We start from the raw sequence: 12,201 nt of genomic DNA, 5'->3' as shown, positions 1-12,201 counted from the left end.
ATTACCCTCTAATGTGCATGGTATCATAAAGCTCCCGGGATCTTTAAGCTTCTCATGTTAGCTTTTTAGAATGACTGCACTGCATTCTTCAGTGAGGTAAACTTTTTCAGTTTCCCTCCAATCCTTCTTATGACTTAAGATCTCTTTCATGAACTTAGCATAAGAGGGTATTTGCTCAAGTGCTTCTGCAAACGGAATCTTTATTTCAAGAGTCCTGAGATAGTTTGCAAAGCGGGCAAATTGCTTATCCTGTTCCGCTTGGCGGAGTTTTTGAGGATAAGGCATTTTGGCTTTGTATTCCTCAACCTTAGTTGCTGCAGGTTTATTACCTGTAGAAGTGAGTTGGGAAGCCTTTTTAGAAGGGTTGTTATCAGCACTTGTATGTGACTGATCCCCCACTGGCGTTTGAATGCCAGGGGTGGAAGCTGGAGTGGCGTTAGACGCCAACTCCTTATCTGTTACTGGCGTCTGAACGCCAGAACTGTGCTCCCTTTGGGCGTTCAACGTCGGATTCATGCTTGTTTCTGGCGTTGAACGCCAGGAATGAGCATGGTCTGGGCGTTCAGCGCCAGCATTATTCCTCTCTGGGCTCTGATTGTCCTCAGAGGGATTTTGAGTAGCCATTTGTTCATTTCTTAGCTTCCTGCTGCTTTGAAGTGAGGTATTTAATGTTTTCCCACTTCTTAATTGAACTACTTGGCATTCTTCTGTTATTTGTTTTGACAGTTGCTTTTCTATTTGCTTTAACTGTACTTCTATATTCCTGTTAGCCATTCTTGTTTCCTGTAGTATTTCCTTGAATTCGGCTAGCTGCTGAGTTAGAAAGTCTAATTGCTTATTGAATTCATTAGCCTGGTCCACAGGACTGAGTTCAACAGTTACTGTTTTAGCTTCTTCTTTCATGGAAGATTCACTACTTAGGTACAGATGCTGATTTCTGGCAACTGTATCAATAAGCTCTTGAGCTTCTTCAATTGTTTTTCTCATATGTATAGATCCACCAGCTGAGTGATCTAGAGAAATCTAAGCTTTTTCTGTAAGCCCATAGTAGAAGATGTCTAATTGCACCCACTCTGAAAACATCTCAGAGGGGCATTTTCTTAGCAACTCTCTGTATCTCTCCCAGGCATCATAAAGGGATTCATTATCTCCTTGTTTGAAGCCTTGGATGCTTAGCCTTAGCTGTGTCATCCGTTTTGGAGGAAAATAGTGATTTAGGAATTTTTTAGACAGCTGTTTCCATGTCTTTATGCTGTTCTTAGGTTGGTTATTTAACCACCTCTTAGCTTGATCTTTTACAGTAAATGGAAACAGTAATAATCTGTAGACATCCTGATCTACTTCCTTATTATGTATTGTGTCAGCAATTTGTAAAAATTGTGCCAGAAACTCTGTAGGTTCTTCATGTGGAAGACCGGAATACTGGCAGCTTTGCTGCACCATGATAATGAGCTGAGGATTCAACTCAAAGCTACTAACTCCAATGGAGGGTATATAGATACTACTCCCATATGAAGCAGTAGTGGGGTTAGCATATGACCCCAAAGTCCTCCTGGACTGTTCATTTCCACTTAGTCCCATGATGGAATAAAGGAGATGATATCGATGTTGATATTATTTATTTTATAAAGATTTATTTTATAAAATAAAATAAAAATAAAATAAATAAAAATGAAATAAAGAAAAAAAATGAAAATATTTTTTTTTTGAAGATTTTCGAAAAATTTGAGGAAAAGGAGAAAGTGGTTAGGAAAAAATTTTTGAAAAAGATAAATAAAAAAATAAAATAAAAAAATAAGAATTGAAAAATTTTGAAATTGAAATATGAATTTTTATATAAAAATTTCGAAAATATAGTTTAAAATTAGTTAGAAAAGATATTTTTTTGAATTTTGAATTTTGTGATGAAAGAGAAAAACACACAAAAGACACAAGACTTAAAATTTTTAGATCTAATGCTCCTTATTTTCGAAAATTTTGGAGGGAAAAAACCAAGGAACACCAAACTTAAAAATTTTAAGATTAAAACACACGAAAAACTCAAGAACACCTTGAAGATTCACAAGAACACAAGAACAAAAGAAAGAACACCAAACTTAAAATTTTTAGAAAACTTCACTAAGTTTTCGAAAATTGAAGAAAAATTAACAATAAAACACCAAACTTAAAGTTTGGCACAAGATTAAATCAAGAAAAATTATTTTTAAAAGAAGTTTTGAAATAAAGATACCCAATTACCAAGAACGTAGACCAACGCTCTAGCCAATTGGGCAGAAAATGTAACAATTGTTCTGAATAGGTATATTTCTTTTGGAAGACTAATGCTTTAGATTAGCACAAGAAAAACAAGAAAAGACACAGAACAAGAAAAACTCAAGATCAAACAAGAAAAATAAACAAGAACAACTTAAAGATCAATGAAGAACAAAAAAAACACAAATTCGAAAATTTAAAGGAAAAATATAAAATATGCAATTGACACCAAACTTAGAACAAGACACTAAACTCACGAAAAAAAATTAAAAATTGATAAAGAAAAATAATATTTTTGAAAAAAATTTTTTTGAAAAGAAATTATCCTATCAGAATTTAATGACTCTATAGTAACAAAAATAAATTATTCCTAATCTAAGAAATAAAATAAACCTTTAGTTGTTCAAACTCGAATAATCCCCGGCAACGGCGCCAAAAACTTGGTGCACGAATTTGCAATCCGTACAACTAACCAGCAAGTGCACTGGGTCGTCCAAGTAATACCTTACGTGAGTAAGGGTCGATCCCACGGAGATTATTGGTTTGAAGCAATCTATGTTTATTTTATTAATCTTAGTCAGGATATCAATAAGGTTATTTGGATTTAATTGTAAGAAGTAAAAGTGTTTGGAATAAATAATAGTTACTTTATTAAGGAAGAACATGTTGGGATTTTGGAGATGCTTTGTCCTCTGAACTTCAACTCTTCCTTGAAATCCTTTTCCACACGCAAGGCTCCTTCCATGGCAAGCTGTATGTAGGGTGTCACCATTGTCAGTGGCTACCTCCCATCCTCTCAGTGAAAATGGTCCAGATGCTCTGTCACAGCACGGCTAATCAGCTGTTGGTTCTCGATCATGTTGGAATAGGATCCATTGATCCTTTTGCGTTTGTCATCACGCCCAGCAATCGCGAGTTTGAAGCTCGTCACAGCCATTCAATCCTTGAATCCTACTCGGAATACCACAGACAAGGTTTAGACTTTCCGGATCCTCAAGAGTGGCTGCCATCAATTCTAGCTTATACCACGAAGATTCTGATTAAGGAATCTAAGAGAAGCTCATTCAATCTGATGTAGAATGGAGGTGGTTGTCAGGCACACGTTCATGGATCTGAGGAAGGTGATGAGTGTCACGGATCATCACCTTCTTCATGTTTAAGCGCGAATGAACATCTTAGATAGGAACAAGCGTGTTTGAATGGAAAACAAAAGTAATTGTATTAATTCATTGAGACGCTGCAGAGCTCCTCACCCCAACAATGGAGTTTAGAGACTCATGCTGCCAAAAGGTACAAATTTCAGATCTAAAATGTCATGAGGTGCAAAGTAAATCTCTAAGAGTTGTTTAAATAGTAAACTAGTAACCTAGGTTTACAGAAAATGAGTAAACTATGATAGATAGTGCAGAAATCCACTTCTGGGGCCCACTTGATGTGTGCTGGGGCTGAGACTTAAGCTTCTCACGTGCCTGGGGCTATTTTGGGCGTTCAACGCCAGGTTGTAACCTGTTTCTGGCGTTGAACTCCAGCTTGTAACCTGTTTCTGGCGCTGGACGCCAGACAGCAGCATGATACTGGCGTTGAACGCCAGTTTACGTCGTCTATCTTCATGCAAAGTATGGATTATTATATATTGCTGGAAAGCCCTGGATGTTTACTTTCCAACGCCGTTGAGATCGCACCAATTGGACTCCTGTAACTCCAGAAAATCCATTTCGAGTGCAGGGAGGTCAGAATCCAGCAACATCAGCAGTCCTTTTTCAGCCTAACTCAGATTTTTGCTCAACTCCCTCAATTTCAGCCAGAAAATACCTGAAATCACAGAAAAACACACAAACTCATAGTAAAGTCCAGAAATATGATTTTTTCCTAAAAACTAATAATATTCTACTAAAAACTAATTAAAACATGCTAAAATCTACATGAAATTACCCCCAAAAAGCGTATAAAATATCCGCTCATCACCCTCCTATCCATTGATGCTCAAAGCCTTGGATCCTTTTTTACCCTTGCTTTTTGGTTTTAAGGGCTATTGGCTTTTTCTGCTTGCTTTTTCTTTTTCTAAATTTTTTTTTATTTTCGCAAGCTTTTGCTTTTTCACTGCTTTTTCTTGCTTCAAGAATCAATTTTCATGATTTTTCAGATTGTCAATAACATTCTCTTTGTTCATCATTCTTTCAAGAGCCAACAATTTTAACATTCATAAACAACAAGATCAAAATTATGCACTGTTCAAGCATTCATTCAAAAACCAAAAAGTATTGTCACCACATCAATATAATTAAACTAAATTCAAGGATAATTTCAAAATTCATGTACTTCTTGTTCTTTTGAATTAGAAATATTTTTCATTTAAGAGAGGTGAATAATTCATGGAATTATTTATAGCCTTAAGACATAGTTACTAAATACTAATAATCATGTAACAGAGACACAAATATAGATGACATAATAAGCATAAAAAACCGAAAAAAATAGAAAAATAAGAACAAGGAATGAATCCACCTTAGTAATGGTGGCGCTTTCTTCTTGAAGAACGAATGATGTCCTTGAGTTCTTCTATGTCTCTTCCTTGCCTTTGTTGCTCTTCCCTCATTGCTTTTTGATCTTCTCTAATTTCATGGAGAATGATGAAGTGCTCTTGATGTTCCACCATTAATTGATACATATTGTAACTCAAATCTTCAAGAGAAGTGTTGAGTTGTTCCCAATAGTTGTTGGGAGGAAAGTGCATCCCTTGAGGCATCTCCAGGATTTCTTGGTGATGAGCTTCCTCATGCGTCTCTTGGGTTCCATGAGTGGGCTCTCTTGTTTGCTCCATCCTTTTCTTAGTGATGGGCTTGTCCTCCTCGATGGGGATGTCTCCTTCTATGATGACTCCAGCTGAGTAACATAGATGACAAATAAGATGAGGAAAAGCTAGCCTTGCCAAAGTAGAGGGCTTATCGGCTATTTTGTAGAATTCAAGTGAGATAACTTCCTAAATTTCTACTTCCTCTCCAATCATGATGCTCTGGATCATGAGGGCCCGATCCACAGTAACTTCAGATCGGTTGCTAGTGGGGATGATGGAGCGTTGGATGAACTCCAACCATCCTCTAGCCATAGGCTTGAGGTCTAGTCTTCTTAATTCAACCGGCTTGCCTTTGGAGTCTCTTTTTCATTGAGCTCCTTCAACACATATGTCCCTAAGGACTTGGTCCAACCTTTGATCAAAGTTGACCCTTCTTGTGTAGGGGTGTGCATCTCCTTGCATCATGGGCAAGTTGAATGCCAACCTCACATTTTCCGGACTAAAATCTAAGTATTTCCCCCGAACCATTGTAAGATAGTTCTTTGGATTCGGGTTCATACTTTGATCATGGTTCCAAGTGATCCATGCATTGGCATAGAACTCTTGAACCATCAAGATTTTGACTTGTTGAATGGGGCTGGTTAGAACTTCCCAACTTCTTCTTTGAATCTCATGTCGGATCTCCGGATACTCATTTTTCTTGAGCTTAAAAGGGACCTCGGGGATCACCTTCTTCTTGGCCACAACATCATATAAGTGGTCTTGATGGGCTTTGGAGATGAATCTTTCCATTTCCCACGACTCGGAGGTGGAAGTTTTTGTCTTCCCTTTTTCTTTTTTAGAGGATTCTCCGGCCTTAGGTGCCATCAATGGTAATGGAAAAACAAAAAGCTTATGCTTTTACCACACCAAACTTAAAATATTGCTCGCCCTCGAGCAAGAGAAGAAAGAAAAGAAGAAGAAGAAGAGAAAATATGGAGGAGAGTAGGGGAGGTGTATTCGGCCAAGGTGTAGAAGAGGGGGTTGTGTTGTGTGAAAATTAAGGAGAATGGAGGGGTTTATATAGGGAGAGGAGAGGGAGTAGGTTCGGCCATTTAGGGTGGGTTTGGGTGGGAAAGAAATTTGAATTTTGAAGGTAGGTGGGGTTTATGGGGAAGAGTGGATGGATGTGAGTGGTGAAAGGGGTAATTGGGAAAAGAGATCGAGGTGATTGGTGAAGGGTTTTGGGGAAGAGTGTTTATTGGAAAGAGAGGATGAATGTTGAGAAGAGGGAAGAATATGGTAGGTGGGGATCCTGTGGGGTCCACAGATCCTAAGATGATCCTGCGGGGTCCACAGATCCTGAGGTGTCAAGGATTTACATCCTTGTACCAATTAGGCATGTAAAATGCCTTTGCATGCAATGCTGGCATTTAAACGCCGAAGTGGTGCATGTTCTGGGCGTTCAACGCCCATGTGCAGCATGTTTCTGGCGTTGAACGCCAGTTCCATGCTTGTTTCTGGCGTTCAACGCCAGCTCTCCTCAGAGTGCATTCCTAGCGTTTGAACGCCAGGGTGTTGCTTGTTTTTGGCGTTCAACGCCAGATCCATGCTCTGTTCTGGCGTTGAACACCAGCCAGATGCTCCTTACTGGCGTTTAAACGCCAGTAAGTCCTTCCTCCAGGGTGTAAGTTTTCTTCTACTGCTTTTTGATTCTGTTTTTAATTTTAATATTTTTTTCGTGACTCCACATGATCATGTACCTAATAAAACATAAATGAATGATAAAATAAAAAATAAAATTAGATAAATAAAAATTGGGTTGCCTCCCAATAAGCGCTTCTTTAATGTGAATAGCTTGACAGTGGGCTCTCATGGAGCCACACAGGTGATCAGGTAAATGTTGTATAGTCCCAACACCAAATTTAGAGTTTGGTTGTGGGGATTCAACACTAAACTTAGAGTTTGGTTGTGGCCTCCCAACATCAAACTTAGAGTTTGACTGTGGGGGCTCTGTTTGACTCTGTATTGAGAGAAGCTTTTCGTGCTTCCTCTCCATTGTTAAAGAAGAAGATCCTTGAGCCTTAAACACAAGGTAGTCCCCATTCAATTGAAGGACTAATTCTCCTCTATTAACATCTATCATAGCTCCTGCTGTGGCTAGGAAGGGTCTTCCAAGGATGATGCATTCATCCTCCTCCTTCCTAGTGTGTAAGATTATTAAATCAGCAGGGATGTAAAGGCCTTCAACCTTTACCAACACGTCCTCTACCAATCCATAAGCTTGTCTTACTGACTTGTCTGTCATTTGTAATGAGAATAAGGCAGGCTATACCTCAATGATCCCCAGCTTCTCCATTACAGAAAGTGGCATAAGATTTATGCATGACCCTAGGTCTCACAGAGCTTTCTCAAAGGTCATGGTGCCTATGGTACAGGGTATTACGAATTTGCCAAGATCTTGTCTCTTTTGAGGTAAAGTTTGCTGAATCCAGGTATCTAGTTCACTAATGAGCAAGGGAGGTTCACTTTTCCAAGTCTCATTACCAAATAACTTGGCATTCAGTTTCATGATAGCTCCTAGATATTGAGCAACTTGCTCTCCAGTTACATCTTCATCCTCTTCAGAGGAAGAATAGTCTTCAGAGCTCATGAATGACAGAAGGAGGTTTAATGGAATCTCTATGGTCTCTTTATGAGCCTCAGATTCCCTTGGGTCCTCAATAGGGAACTCCTTCTTGCTTGAGAGATGTCCCATGAGATCTTCCTCATTGGGATTTGCGTCCTCTCCCTCCTTCTTGCATTCGGCCATGTTGAGTATATCAATGGCCTTGCACTCTCTCTTTGGATTCTCTTCTGTATTGCTTGGGAGAGTACTAGGAGGGGTTTCAGTGATTTTCTTACTCAGCTGGCCCACTTGTGCCTCTAGATTTCTGATGGAAGACCTTGTTTCACTCATGAAACTTAAAGTGGCCTTAGACAGATCAGAGACTAAATTTGCTAAGTTAGAGGTACTCTATTCATAATTCTCTGTCTGTTGCTGAGAAGATGATGGATAAGGCTTGATATTACTGAGCCTATTTCTTCCACCATTATTAAAGCCTTGTTGAGGCTTTTGTTGATCCTTCCATGAGAAATTTGGATGATTTCTCCATGATGAATTATAGGTGTTTCCATAAGGTTCACCCATATAATTTACCTCTGCTATTGCAGGGTTCTCAGGATCATAAGCTTCTTCTTCAGAAGATGCCTCTTTAGTACTGTTGGATGCATTTTGCCATCCATTCAGACTTTGGAAAATCATGTTGACTTGCTGAGTCAACATTTTGTTCTGAGCCAATATGGCATTCAGAGCATCAATCTCAAGAATTCCCTTCTTCTGAGGCGTCCCATTATTCACGGAATTCCTCTCAGAAGTGTACATGAACTGGTTATTTGCAACCATGTCAATAAGTTCTTGAGCTTCTGCAGATGTTTTCTTTAGGTGAATGGATCCACCTGCAGAATGGTCCAATGACATCTTAGAGAACTCAGATAGACAATAATAGAATATATCTATCATGGTCCATTCTGAAAACATGTCAGAAGGACATCTTTTGGTCATCTGTTTGTATCTTTCCCAAGCTTCATAGAGGGATTCACCATCTTTTTGTTTGAAGGTCTGAACATCCACTCTAAGCTTGCTCAGTTTTTGAGGAGGAAAGAATTTAGCCAAGAAGGCCGTGACCAGCTTATCCCAGGAGTCCAGGCTATCCTTAGGTTGTGAATACAACCATGTTCTAGTTCTGTCTCTTACAGCAAAAGGGAAAAGTATGAGCCTGTAGACTTCAGGATCTACTCCATTCGTCTTTACAGTCTCACAGATCTGCAAGAACTCAGTTAAAAACTGATAGGGATCTTCTGATGGAAGTCCATGAAACTTGCAGTTTTGTTGCATTAGAGCAACTAGTTGAGGTTTCAGCTCAAAATTATTTGATCCAATGGTAGGAATTGAGATGCTTCTTCCATCAAACTTAGAAGTAGGTGTAGTATAATCACCAAGCATCCTTCTTGCATTATTGTTGTTGGGTTCGGCTGCCATCTCCTTTTTTGTTCAAAAATTTCAGCAAGGTTGTCTTTGGATTGTTGTAATTTAGCTTCTCTTAGTTTCCTCTTCAGAGTCCTTTCAGGTTCTGGATCAGCTTCAACAAGAATGCCTTTTTCCTTGTTCCTGCTCATATGAAAGAGAAAAGAACAGAAAAAGAAGAGGAATCCTCTATGTCACAGTAAAGAGGTTCCTTATTATTAGTAGAAGAAGAAATGGGATAAAGAAAGGAGAATCCAAACACAAGGGTGAGGATAAGGGCAGTGATTTGAGATGAGGAGAAGTGTTAGTGAAGAAATACATAAATAGAAGAAGAGGAGAGGGAAGGAATTTCGAAAATAAATTTTGAAAAAGTAGTTAGTGATTTTCGAAAATTAAAGGTAAGATAGAATTAAAATTAAAATTTAAAAAAATTAGTTAATTAAAAAGAATTTTGAAAAAGGGATGAGATTTTTTTTCAAAAAGTAGAGAGGGAAAAGTAGTTAGGTGGTTTTGAAAAAGATAAGAAACAAACAAGAGTTAATTAGTTAGTTGAAAAAGATATTAAAATCAAATTTGAAAAGATAAGAAGATAAGAAGATAAGAAGTTAGAAAAGATATTTTAAAATCAAACTTTTTGAAAAAAAGATAAAACTTGAAAAAGTTATGATAAAAAGATATGATTAAAAAGATATGGTTGGAAAAGATTTAATTTTTTTTAAATTAAAATTAATTACTTAACTAACAAGAAACAAAAAGATATGATTCTAGAATTTAAAGATTGAACATTTCTTAACAAGAAAGTAACAAAATTCAAATTTTTGAATCAATCATATTAATTGTTAGTGTAATTTTCGAAAATCATGAAATACTATTAAGAAAAAGATTTTTGAAAAAATATTTTTTTTTAAATTTTCAAAAAATAGAAAAAAATGAAAAAGAATTGATTTTTGAAAGAGATTTTGAAAAGATAAAATTTTTAAATTTGAAAATTTGACTTGACTTGTAAGAAACAACTAATTTTAAAACTTTTGACTAAGTCAACCCAAATTTTTGAAATCTTAAGAGAAATAAGGAAAAGATATTTTTTTAATTTTTTGAATTTTTATTGATGAGAGAGAAAAACATAAAAATGACACAAAACATAAAAATTTTGGATCAAAACACAAGATGCATGCAAGAACACTATGAATGTCAAGATGAACACCAAGAACACTTTGAAGATCATGATGAACATCAAGAACATATTTTTGAAAAATTTTGATGCAAAGAAAACATGCAAGACACCAAACTTAGAAATCTTTAATGCTTAGACAATATGAATGCAAAAATGCATATGAAAAACAATAAAAGACACAAAACAAGAAAACATCAAGATCAAACAAGAAGACTTACCAAGAACAACTTGAAGATCATGAAGAACACTATGAATGCATGAATTTTCGAAAATTGCAAGAACAAGATGAATATGCAATTGACACCAAACTTATAACTTGACTCAAGACTCAAACAAGAAACACAAAATATTTTTGGTTTTTATGATTTTATGATTTTTTTTGTATTTTCTTTTATATTTTTTTTGAAAAACATATAGAAAAAAGAAAATAAGAAATCCAAAATTTTTAATAAGAGTTCCAGGAATCTTTCAATATTAGCCTAAAGCTCCAATCCAAGGGTTGGGCATGGCTTAATAGCCAGCCAGCTTTAGAAGATATAAATCAGGCATGTAACAACTGATATTCCAATTAACTTGCCTCTATGCTGATGGTTTTGAAGCCTCAATCCAATTGAGTTAGACATGGCTTTACAGCCAGCCAAGCTTCAACATACTTTATGAAACACTAGAATTCATTCTTAAAAATTTTGAATAATTTTTCAAAAAGAAAGAAAAAATTTTTGAAAAATATATATTTTTTTAAAACTTTTTGAAAAAGAAAAACAAAAAGAAAATTACCTAATCTGAGCAACAAGACGAACCGTCAGTTGTCCATACTTGAACAATCCCCGGAAACGGCGCCAAAAACTTGGTGCACGAAATTGTGATCATAAACAATGGCTCCAAAGACTTGGTAGCGCTCTCAAACGTGAATCACACTTAGTCACAACTCCGCACAACTAACCAGCAAGTGCACTGGGTCGTCCAAGTAATACCTTACGTGAGTAAGGGTCGATCCCACGGAGATTGTTGGTATGAAGCAAGCTATGGTCATCTTGTAAATCTTAGTTAGGCGGATAATAAATGTTATGGAGTTTTGGAGTAGTAAATAAATAAAACAGAAAATAAAGAGAGAGTTACTCATGTAATTCAATGGTGGGAATTTCATATAAGTGCATGGAGGTGCTGTGTTCCTTCTGAATCTCTGCTTTCCTACTGTTTTCATCCAATCCTTCTTACTCCTTTCCATGGCAAGCTGTATGTAGAGCATCACCGTTGTCAATGGCTACATCCCATCCTCTCAGTGAAAATGGTCCAAATGCTCTGTCACAGCACGACTAATCATCTGTCGGTTCTCGATCATGTTGGAATAGAATCCCTTGATTCTTTTGTGTTTGTCATCACGCCCAACAATCGCGAGTTTGAAGCTCGTCACAGTCATTCAATCCCGGAATCCTACTCAGAATACCACAGACAAGGTTAGACTTTCTGGATTCCCATGAATGCCGCCATCAATTCTACCTTATACCACGAAGATTCTGATTAAGGAATCCAAGATATATGCGCCCGGTCTAAGGTAGAACGGAAGTGGTTATTAGTTACGTGTTCATAGGTGAGAATGATGATGAGTATCACAGATCATCACATTCATCATGTTGAAGTGCAACGAATATCTTAGAATAAGAACAAGCGGAATTGAATAGAAAATAGTAGTAATTGCATTGAAACTTGAGGTACAGTAGAGCTCCACACCCTTAATCTATGGTGTGTAGAAACTCCAACGTTAAAAATACATAAGTGATAAAGGTCTAGGCATGGCCGAATGGCCAGCCCCCAAAACGTGATCAATAGTCTTCTAAGGTGAATAATAAAATAAAACTGAGACCAAAGATTTCTAATACAATAGTAGAAAGTCCTATTTATACTAGCTACTAGGGTTTACAAAAGTAAGTGATT

At 37.0% G+C, this 12,201-nt stretch overlaps 1 non-coding gene across 1 annotated transcript; it reads left to right on the top strand.

Moving 5' to 3' along the window:
• The first annotated feature begins 8,604 nt into the window (after window positions 1-8,604).
• LOC130983992 (small nucleolar RNA R71) lies at window positions 8,605-8,708 on the top strand. The gene has a single exon (XR_009087955.1). It is a non-coding gene; the product is annotated as a small nucleolar RNA R71 (small nucleolar RNA).
• The last annotated feature ends 3,493 nt before the right edge of the window (window positions 8,709-12,201 follow it).

The sequence above is a fragment of the Arachis stenosperma genome, chromosome 5 (genome assembly GCF_014773155.1).
Source record: "Arachis stenosperma cultivar V10309 chromosome 5, arast.V10309.gnm1.PFL2, whole genome shotgun sequence".
In the NCBI taxonomy this organism is placed as follows: Eukaryota; Viridiplantae; Streptophyta; class Magnoliopsida; order Fabales; family Fabaceae; genus Arachis; species Arachis stenosperma.
This window is presented reverse-complemented; position numbering and strand designations above follow the sequence as displayed.